Source organism: Adiantum capillus-veneris, chromosome 7, assembly GCF_014529385.1.
Source record: "Adiantum capillus-veneris isolate H3 chromosome 7, ASM1452938v2, whole genome shotgun sequence".
NCBI classification, from domain to species: domain Eukaryota; kingdom Viridiplantae; phylum Streptophyta; class Polypodiopsida; order Polypodiales; family Pteridaceae; genus Adiantum; species Adiantum capillus-veneris.
Window position 1 is genome coordinate 159,170,176 of NC_140937.1, and position 11,322 is coordinate 159,181,497.

Below are 11,322 nucleotides of genomic sequence, written 5' to 3' on the forward strand. Positions count from 1 at the left end.
CCTTAACCACTAAGCTACATGCTTGCGCTGCCCTTTGAGCTCCCTTTAAGCATTAAAAAAAAACAATTCTCCCCCCCCCCCCCCCCCCCCCCCCCCCCCCCCCCCCCCCCCCCCCCTCTTACCCCTAGCCCCCCCCCTTCTCCTTTTCCTTTTTTTTCCCCACCCTTCCCTTTTCCTTTCTATTCTCCCCTAAACTAATTAATCGCTATCCTTAAAAAGGTCGTTTTGGGCACCTACTAGAAAGAATTTATCATTTAGGACTTTAACCTTTAAAGATTTTTTATTTTCATTTTTAGAGATTTTAAAGCTAAGTTTAGAACTTAAAGATGTAGAACTTTTAAAGTAAGGTCTCCAATGATCCCATGAGGACCTAAAGTTTTTTTTTATTAGAAGGTAAAACTTTGAATTAAAGAAAGTGAAAATGTTACATGGATCCACAAGTAAGGGGGGGTCGCCCAAAGATGCTAGAATTTTAGAACTTAGAACTTTAAAGCTTTTAAAGTGGGATTTACAACTTAAGGATCTACATTTTTAAATTTGTAAAAAGGGTTCTAGAGCTTAAAAATGTAGAATTTTTAAAGTGGGGTGTAGAGCATAGGGATCTAAAGTTTAGGGTGTAGAGCTTAAGGGTGCTTTTTTAATTCAATTCTCTGTGCTTATGGTTTTTTTCAAAAAGCTTAGAGATGTAGTGATTTTAAAGTGGGATCTAGCTTTAGATCAAGGCCTAAAATTGACACCGTTTTTTTTTGTCAAGGGCTATTTTGCCTATCAAAACAATCTCAAAATTGCATGTCATTTTTTGTATTTGTATCTTTAAGTTAACGTTATATATGACAAATTATATAAGTTGATTGCATTACACAAAGCATGAAAGGGGGCTTGAAAAATTGCATGTCAAAAAGAAATTTTTATCATGCCTGGCAGGCATGGTGATTTTATCACTTGTTATTTTTTTAACTAAAAATATGGTTTTGATTTACTTATTTTCAGAATTGCAAAAAATTATTGATTAGTTTATAGAGAGAGGGCAATTATTACGAGGAGAGGGCATTCAGACAAACCCACTCAATGTGATCTCCTCATTGTGGGCAATCAAAATAAATGCGCAGGAAGCAAGGCCAAGGGGATTTTCTCATTAGCGGGAGAAGTGAAAGGAGAAGGGGACGACAAAGGCATTGTGCACCAACATTATCTCGTTTTCTCTCTCTGGCGGATGCTAGGCCATGGCTATCAAGGGCGGACGATCGCAGCCGCATGGAGAGGAGGGCATTGTGTGTCATGAAGATGGAAGGCTCTCTCTCTCTCTCTCTCTCTCTCTCTCTCTCTCTCTCTCATAGAGATAAAAAAGTGCTATATCAAATAGTTATACCTACAGAAATGATATCAATCCACATCTTAATTTGTTGTAACTGGGATTGCAGCTTGATTAAACACAGCACTCAAGCCCTCTACTATGACTAGAAAAATTGAGATGACAACAAATGGATATTTCTATCTCAAGCACTTTGTGATCATAACTTGTGAGGAAAGTACAGACCACAACCATGTTGGTCATATCCTGCAATCAATAATCAAGAGCTTCCTTGCCAGAACCATGTTGAGCATATGCTGAAACCAATGCATTCGTATAGAGTACATTTCAGACGGAATAGCTCGTCAAGAACTTTATGTGCTTTTGTAAGGGCGCCACAATTGGCGTACATAGCAACCCATATTGCCAAGCACAACATGTTTCTCCAACAAAACTTGACTAGTATTGTCATCATGAATTTTTTTGCCCATGTGAAGGTCTTGCACAATACCACAGACCTTCAAGGTGCAAGAATAGGTTATTGAATTTGGAGAAATCCCATCCCTTCATGTATGGTTAAAACAACCAAGAGCTTCCTTGCCACAACCATGTCTAACCCTCCACATCTGGTTAGAATAACTCATAGCTTCCTTGCCACATCCATGTTGGGCATACCCTTCAATTAACGCATTGCAAAGAGACGACATTTTAGACAAAATTCTCATTCAATAACCTTTATGTGATTTTGTAAAAAGGGCTCCACATTTTGTATACATATAGACCATGCCAAGCAAGACATGTTTCTCCAATAGCTAATCTCACTGTGAATTATGTCACCCATTAGAAGGTCTTGTGTAGGCCCACATGCCTTCAAGGTGTAAGCATAGGTGATTGCATTTGAAGAAAGGTCATTCCTTTGCATCTGGTTAAAACAAGCTAGCACCACAGCCATGTTGGCCATATCTTGCAATCAACAGCCCAAAGCTTGCTTGCCACAACCATGTGGGGCATATCTTGCAATCGACACGTTTCGAGAGAATACATTTTGAATAAAGAGCTTGTCAAGAACTTTACATGCTTTTGTAAGGGCACCACAATTGGCATACATGTTGACCGAAGCTCTACAATCATAGCGTGTTTCTCCAACATCCCCTAGCTAGCAATGTCATCTTGAATTCTCTCGCCCCTTGTGAAGGTCTTGTATAAGGACACGAGTCTTCAAGGTGCAAGCATAATCCATTGAATTTTACAAAAATCCTTCCCTTCACATGTAGTTAAAATAGCCCAAAGCTCCCTTGTCAAATCCATGTTGGGCATATCTTGTAATCAACCTTCCAAGAGACGATATTTTGAACAAAAATTTGAATGCAAGCAGTTAACAACAAGTCAAATATCATGGCTAGATGTTGCTAGCTAGCATTCCGTCATAAGGCCGAGAGAGAGAGAGAGAGAGAGAGAGAGAGAGAGAGAGAGAGAGAGAGAGAGAGAGAGAGATCCTAAAAGTCACGTTGTCAATTGTGTATGATGATGGCGAATAGCCCATATGGTCTGACCGGGAGCCACACTAATGATGTATGGTAATGATCAACAAGCAGCATGGGCTATCTCGCATTATAGGCTTGTGGCAGTGATGATGAGGAGGCCATGATTAGGCCCCAATCTTCCACGCCGGATTTCCATCAACATCTCTTCTGAGCCTTTTGCCATTAGGTCAACTATGGCGTGTGTTCTCTAATGCTATCATGTCTACCATCACCATTGCTTTTGTGTTGTATCTCTTCTTTCAACATAGCATCATGATCAAGATCCTTTTATGGATTTTTTATTCTCCCTCTGTAATTAGGGACAAAAGCCCATGGAAGGCTGAATCTTAATGCGAACTTTTGTGTTTCTCAATGTTTGCAGTCTTATTTTTAGGGAGAAGAATAGCATGAATGATGGTGAGCACCTTTTGACGAAGTACTCAAGATGCTCATCACCATGCTTTTGGCAACCTTTCATGGTTCTCACTCTTCTAGGCAAGGTCAATGATGAATTCTGCTAACACTTTGTAAGAGCAATCCATTATGAATTCCAACTTTGTGCAAACCTTTGATTATGGGTGTATAATGTGAGCACAAGGTATTGCCTTGAAGCTTCATCCTATCATTGTCCATTGTGCACCTTTGGCCTTTTAAATTTGTTGAAGAACCTGCCATAGCCACTATACTAGCACCCCTATGTGGCCCACTAAAGCCATGCAAAAAAAATTAATTTCCTATTTGGAGAAGCTTCAAGGAAACTATGTTTATTTTTTTTTCTATCTTTTACTAAGGTAAAACCAAAGAAAAATGTGAGTGGATCCTTGGGAGATAGCTCTTAAAGTCAAGATCCAACCCTTCCAAAAATGGAATGATTTCTTTAAGTTTTCAATACTTCAAGCCCCACTTAACGGACACAGGTCCAACACTAGGAGATGAATGATCTTTCATGCTTCTCCCCTATGGTTTATTCTAACAAGTTGTAGCAACGTGTAAAGCAATCAGTTTTACCAAAAGCAACTAGGGTCCCAACCATGGGATCAATGGGCCCAATTCAAAATTGGGCATACCACCGTGTCAAAGCCGTTGATCTCTAATCACTCCAATGATTAATTTCTACAAGTAATTTAGTTCAAACATGCTATAAACACTGAGAGAGAGAGAGAGAGAGAGAGAGAGAGAGAGAGTAAGAAATATGTGGGAGGTTCTTTGTCCAATGAGAAGAGGGAGAGAGGGAAGCATCTCTTGTAGCACACCAAGCTGGTGAGAGGAAAGGGGGAGAGAACAAGAGGAGCTTTTTCAATCCGGCTTGAGGTGGCATCATGACATGTACTAGGTGCACAAACCGGAAGCCAAGCAAGGTGAAGACTAACCCAAGGCATCAAATTCATTCATCTAGGAAGCTTGTAAATGTGATGCATGTAGGCTCATCCAAGTCATCCCGACAAGCTAGGCTTTTGTGTCAATATACCACATGCAAGCTTGGAGACTACTCTGAGAGAACATTACCCCATCCTCAATTACCTCTCTTCACAAGGAATTAGCATGCAGCTGATCTTTACATAGTTCTTAAGTAGTCTTCCATTCTAGTCTTGCCAGAGCCTTGTCCTTTGGCTTGTCAATATACCAGATGCAAGCCTGGAGACTACTCTCAGAGAACATTACCCCATCCTCGATTACCTCTCTTCACAAGGAATTAGCATGCAGCTGATCTTTACATAGTTCTTGGGTAGTCTTCCATTCTAGTCTTGCCAGAGCCTTGTCCTTTGGCTTGTGCCATTTTCATAGAGAGCATGGTGTGAGATGTTGTAGACAGGCTTGGTATAGGTAAGGCATGTGATCATGATGATTTTGTGATGGAGCATTTTATACACTCGTGAGATATGTTGGTAGCGTTGTTGACACATATGTTAATAGAGCAATTGTGAAGGCTATCCTAAGAGCTGCAACACAAATATGATTGTGCGGATACATAATTCCAAAGATCCTATCCATCGCACAAACCACCATACCATCATGATTGGCCCACACACTAAGCTCGTTATATTCTTCCATTCTTCAACATGAGATATAGATATGGGGAGAGAAGGGTGCAAATTCAATCTTAGGGACAAGCAAGTGTCACGAGAGGATACTCACTTTGAATCACATTCTTACTTTGAGAGTGATTATTGAGGAGAGTAGATTCTCAAGGAGATGGATTTATTGTTGGTTTGTGAACGCAAAGCCTTTGACACAGTCCCTAGGGCAAGGCTATTGTAGAGGATGTATGACTTGGGGATACATATTGAGATCGTTTTGAGAATTGCAATGTATGATAGTGATTGGTAAAGTGAGTACTTGTGATGGTCTATCTATACAAGTTCACTCCACCATGGGGGTGAAATAGGGATGCTCGTTGTCACTACTCTCATTGGTTTATACATTGATGAGCTTGCAAAGTATATTGGTAGAGAAGACAAAGCAAGACAATTGGGCAGCATATGGATCCCTCTTTTATTGTACGCAAGTGACATTGTTTTGATGGTTGACTCTCCAAAGGGCATGCAAAAGCATATTTGTATGTTACATTATTACTAATAAGATAGTGGTTTGCTAGTTCATCTAAGTAAAACTAAGGTTATGGTGCTCAATACTACTCCTTAGTGGAAGAGGAGATCAGCACCACAATTTACATATGGCTAGGAGATAGTGGAGTATGTGGACTTTTATACGTACTTGGGAGTGCGCTTTTTTGGCCCGTCATTCTCCTTGAGATGGAATACAAATGTTTGATTGACACATGGATATGCAACCTTTAATGTTCACAAGTGTAGCGGAAGCCCCACACAAATCTATGGTTAGTTGGTGCTCTAGTCACATATACCATGCTATGTTTTGTCCACATATGGGACCCTAGCATGGATTGCCACAAGATGGGGTCAAACTTATGATGGATAAAGGCTGATAGAGGACCCTTGGTTATTATGATATCCAAGATTATGTAGAATAAAGGCTTCGTCCCGCATACGATTGTTAGGGCAGAGATCAATAACGCACCTATCATAGTGGAGACACTCACCACATCAGTATCATTTATGCATAGCCTATGAGAGCTTCCAAGACACGAATATGCTTGCATGGCCTTAGAGTCCTAAAGATAGCTCGTAGAGAGGAGACACTATGTGTTGGAATGCATAGATGTCAATGTGGTTTGATCTACATGGATTTAGTATGGAATGACCCACTTTTTTAGTAGTCTCTCGATGCTCCTTGTCTCAACTTGAGCCGATCTAAGATCAACCAACTCATCGCGCAAGATATTACACAACTTAACATGCATAGAGCATGGCTTACATCTTCATGAGAACTGGGTACAAATATGTATTTCTACACGCAACATCTTCCTCATATCACTAAGGATGGATTTATTGTTTGCCCTAAATATATGAACATGCACGTCTCACTGTGGATTGCAATTTTCCATTGGTGAGATATGGACTTATGTTGGGTATGTGGGCTTTGTCCCGAGGCTCCTTATGAACTCCACCTTGTATCTCATTAAGGGTCTTCATGTGTAAAGCCACTTCTCAAGTCATATCCTATGTGGTAGCTAGTCATGTGACTACCATATGCACTTTATAAGTTGTAGAAACCTCCAAATGAGGTGTACATGAGTCCAAAACACCTCCCTAGCCTCATGGGTAGTTCTCAAATTTGTAGGGGTAAGTTGGGGTTGCATCTTGGTGTCCTCTAGAGCCTGATTCATTGATATTACACCCTTCTACTACCCTAGATACTTCTACTTAAGTAGCCCATCTTGTACACACTTCTAGTGTGAGTTTATGGTCATCAATTTGCTTTCAGCTTGCTACATCTTGTGTGTTGTGCCATTGATAACTTCTTAGTTACCATCATGAATGCTACACTTATCTATGTTACCATGTTTTCCCTCTTGATAGTTTTCACATCAGGTGCAGTCACTCGCGATGGCTGACAACAAAAGAGACATTTTCAAGATGGTTGCTACTTAGGAGAAGCTAAATGGGGATAACTACCCAATGTGGGCTTACATGATGACCCATGTTCTTGTGTCAAAGGACGTTTAGAATGTTGTGTAGGGCATCAATGTACGTCAGCCTTTTGTGGATACAGGCTTTATTGAGGATGTTGCAGATTCTAGCAGATTCATCGCTGCTAGAGTTGTTTTGCATGTGACTTAACAATGTTGTTGGGTGTTAGAGATGAATAGGCTCATGCATTGATTGCATTATCTGTGAAGTGCACTATTACTCCTCACATTCCCTTAGCGAAAGCAGCAAAACAGGCTTCGGATATTTTGGCTGGTCTTTACGCAAGTCACATTGAGGCTAAAATTGCATTGCTACGTAAAGAGCTAGAGTCAAAGAATATGCAAGAGGAAGATGACATGGACACTTTCCTTGTTGGTATCAAGGATATTAATGAGAAACTCATTTATGTAGGTGTTGCCATTTTTAGACAGTTCAATTGTGCACATTGTTCTTGATACATTGTCAGATTCTTACCAGACTTTTGCTCGTACTTGGAGACTTATGACCCAAGAAAACCCTCAAGCTATCAAATTTGTTGCATTATGCACATTGCTATTGCAAGAGTCACTTTCAAGACAGAATAGGGCTAAACAATGTGTAGTTGAACAGGCTTTTGTTGCTGCTCAAAGAAAAGGTGATAATAGCAATACAACCACTTCTCATGGTTCATCAGTGAGTAGCAAATCACCTGTTTTTAATGATTTTGCTGGCAGCATCTCATCTGGGAATTCTGGTGAAAAAGGCAAAAAGGAGATGCGTTGCCATTAGTGCAAGGCTAATGATCACTTGATAAAGCAGTGTCCTAAATTGAAGGTAAAAGAGGCCAAGAAGAAAGAGGCTGGTACCACTACAAGTGCAATTATTGTAGAATCTTTTGGGAATGGAGATTGTGACGTAGATGTAGAGTGGGCATTTAGTGCAGAGTGTACTTATGATCCTTTTGTCCATGATGCATGTATGTCAGTTGCTGTAGATTTGTTAGATTCTTCATCTCCATATTCTTTGCACACTGTCTACAGGCTTCACACACATCACGTGCACTGGCCGTTGGTTGTGGGTTGGCCACCTATAGACCCACTGGACAGGGATCTCACGCACACTTAGGGTTGTTCAGCACATTTCCCACTTTAGACTTGTTTTACTCACATATTCCCTCATTTATATTGGAGGGTCATATTTTTAGGTCATTGGGCTATATTGAGGATTATTGCCCCGACCATCCCCTATTCTCCTATATATAGGAGGGGGGCACCCTCTTTCTCATTGTCTTGTGTCACACCATGTAGCCATCTGGAGTTATTGGGCTACCAGCCTTTCCACCATTTGTCTCATGACATGTCTCTTCTCTCTCTCTCTCTCTCTCTCTCTCTCTCTCTCTCTCTCTCTCTCTCTCTCTCTCTCTCTCTCTCTCAATCGTGCCATTATCTCTTTCTCTCTCTCACCTTCAGCTGCATACTCTGACATGGTATCATAGCTTCTAGGATTTTTCATCGCCATCCCCTAGGAGAACCTTGCGGAGGATTTCATCGCGAAGAACTTCTTCATCTCCACCAGGATTTTCTAGCATCAGAGTTTTCTCTTTGAAAACCTGTGTTTTTGCTCTCAGACCTCCATTTTGTGGACTATAGCCTCTTCTACACCTTTCCTCTGCCATCGCCTTCCTTCCAACCCCCATCGCTATCTTGGTCCCCCTCCTCTACACCAGTGTTTTCCAGTCAGCATTGACCTAGAGTTTTTGTTGCAGGAGGGCCATCATTTGCTCCTGCGTTTTCAGCCCCTTGCATCAGCATTTTTCATCCAGCTTTTGCCCTTGCGTTTTCTGTTGCAGAAGGACAGCCAGTAGACTTTAGCGTTTTTTTTGCAGCAAGACAGCCAATAGATTGACCAGCGTATTACCTCTACTTCAACCTTTCCTCCTTGCTGATCTTGGACAGTCAGAGCCGCGCTCCTTGCCCCTTGGTTTTCCCACTTGGAAGCTGATCATTTTCGTGACTTTGTTGGTGATTCTCCGACTTCTACCTTGCTGATTTTCAGCCTGTTTTTGGTGCATTTACAGCCCTCACCTTACCAACCTCGCCATTCGGTGTTCATCACCTGGCGTTTTGCTCAAACCCCTGCGTTCTCGCAGTGTTTCCCGGTCCCTTTTGCTGCGTTTTTAGGTTTTAGACAGCACCTCTACTTTGCCCCTTCAGCATCCCTTCGGGTTTCCCTTTCCTCTCCTGTCACTTACACCCTACTTCACGATCATTTGGCGTTTTGTCTGACGCTGTTATTCAAATCCTCTTCTCACCTTTGCTCCTTTTGTTTCGTTCGACATTGAGTCGTGGACTGTAGACGGCTAGCACGTCACCATGTGGGAACGTGTTCTTAGAAGATGGGCAGTGAACCATTTAGTAATTACTAGAGTAATTACTACGGTAAACCCGAAGCATATAAATAGGGCCCATTACTTTGATATCGGGGGGGCAATTGTTATCACTTGTATTAGCGCTTGGAGCTATAATTGCACTTGAGCATCAGTGGCTGTATTATCGGCTACACTTTCTCTCTCTGTAATCATATTCATTGTAATCTCAATCATGATATATATATATATTCCAGTGATACTGACTTCTCAACAGTCTTCTGAATCTGAATCTGAACTTTATTCCAGTCTTTAAGTCTGATTCTCATTTCAGTATTCATATTTCAGCCTAGTCACTGATTTCTGTCTAGTCTACTGTTTGAACTCTTCCTACTCTAAGTAGCTGAAATCCTTCAACGCTGGAATTAGCTGTCTCAAGAGATCAGCTCCAATTCCATTTTGGCGATCACGGTGGCTAGAGCTGAAGCTCGTTGACTAAAAGACTCTTCTCCCATTTGAAGTTTTCAGCAAATGGCACCAAAATCCAATCGTGGCCGGAAATCTACCAATTGTGTGGACCCCATTCCTGAGGAGTCAGGAAGAGAGTCTGACCCCATGCAAGAGAAAATGACTGACACTGAGGCTCAGGAGGAGCATAGTCAGGCTGATGAGGCGCAGGACTCACAGCACTCCAGTCATTCTCGACGTAGACGGGCAGAACGGGAAGCACGAAAGGCAAAGAGTTCCAAGAGTTCTGAGTCTAGCCATAAAGATGAGCATATCAAAGGCAGAAAGGGAAGTCACCGAACTTCCAGCAGACAAAACAGAGAGGATACTGATACTGAGATAGAGACAGAGATTGACTGGGATGCTGACACTGACAATTGCAAGAAGGTTCCCAAGCGTCAGTCTGAAGCCAAGAAGAGAACTGGCAGGATCAGCAGTAATCGAAATAATTACACCGCTTCCCTGAAGATTTCCTTTCCCATGTTCAAAGGAGGGAAAAAGGATGATCCTGATGTTCACATACAAGCTTTTGAGCAGTATGCTGAACTAAAAAACATTGATGAAGATGATTGGGGGAAATACTTTCCACAAACCTTGAAGGAAGCAGCAAGGAAATGGTATTACCATTACCCTGCATGCCAACTGAGATCATATAATAAATTACTTAAGTCCTTCAGGTTGGAATATTCCGACAATCGAGGGGATGAGGATATTCTCTGTGAATTGGATCAGATCAAACAAAGGAATTTGTCAGTCCGCAGCTATGTCGAAAAGATCAAAGAACTGACCATACAGTTGCAAGAACCATCGTCTGAGAAAAGATTAAGGGCATGGTTTCTGAATGGGTTCAGAAGCAAGAAGCTGAGATAACAAGAAGTACCAACCCCTACAAAGAAATTCACCGACCTGGTCCAGCGAGCATTAAAACTGGAACAGCAGGCTAAGAAAGAAAAGAGCCACAAGAAGCGAAGGACCAGTAGCAGTAGTTCGGCTACTGAAGCAACCGATTCCAGTGAAACATCCAGCAGCTCCGAGAGCAACTCCGATATCGGACAAAGGAAAAATCAAAGAAAGGATCATGGACCAAGAGAATTGAAGAAATGGCTAGGAAAATTGCAGAGATTAGCCACACAAGACATCCGGTCCGTAAGATGGAGACTTGGTGTTCAAGATGTAAATCCAAGGACCACATCCCCACGGAATGCCCACAATGTACCTACTGCAAGGCCTTCGGTCACCTATGGAATAATTGTGGCATCCGAATTCATCATTTTAAGAAAGGAAAGGATCTATCAATGGTTGCCTACACTGAACCAGTGAAGGCAGAGCCAATCAAAGTAGCCCAAGAAGAAGGACCAGGTACCAGTGGTACTGGTCAAGGACGAGGCAGATACCAACCAGGAATGGGCAGAGGAAGAGGAAGAGGCAACTTCCAGACCAGAAGCATGAATTGCTACACATGTGGGAAGTATGGTCATTTTGCAGCCCAATGTCCTGATGCACCGGTAACAACTGCTACTGAGGCTAAGGCACCAGAGCCAGTCCCAGTCAGAGTAGTTACCAGGAGCAAAGTAGGAATCATTGAAGAGATTCCAGACATTTTAGAAG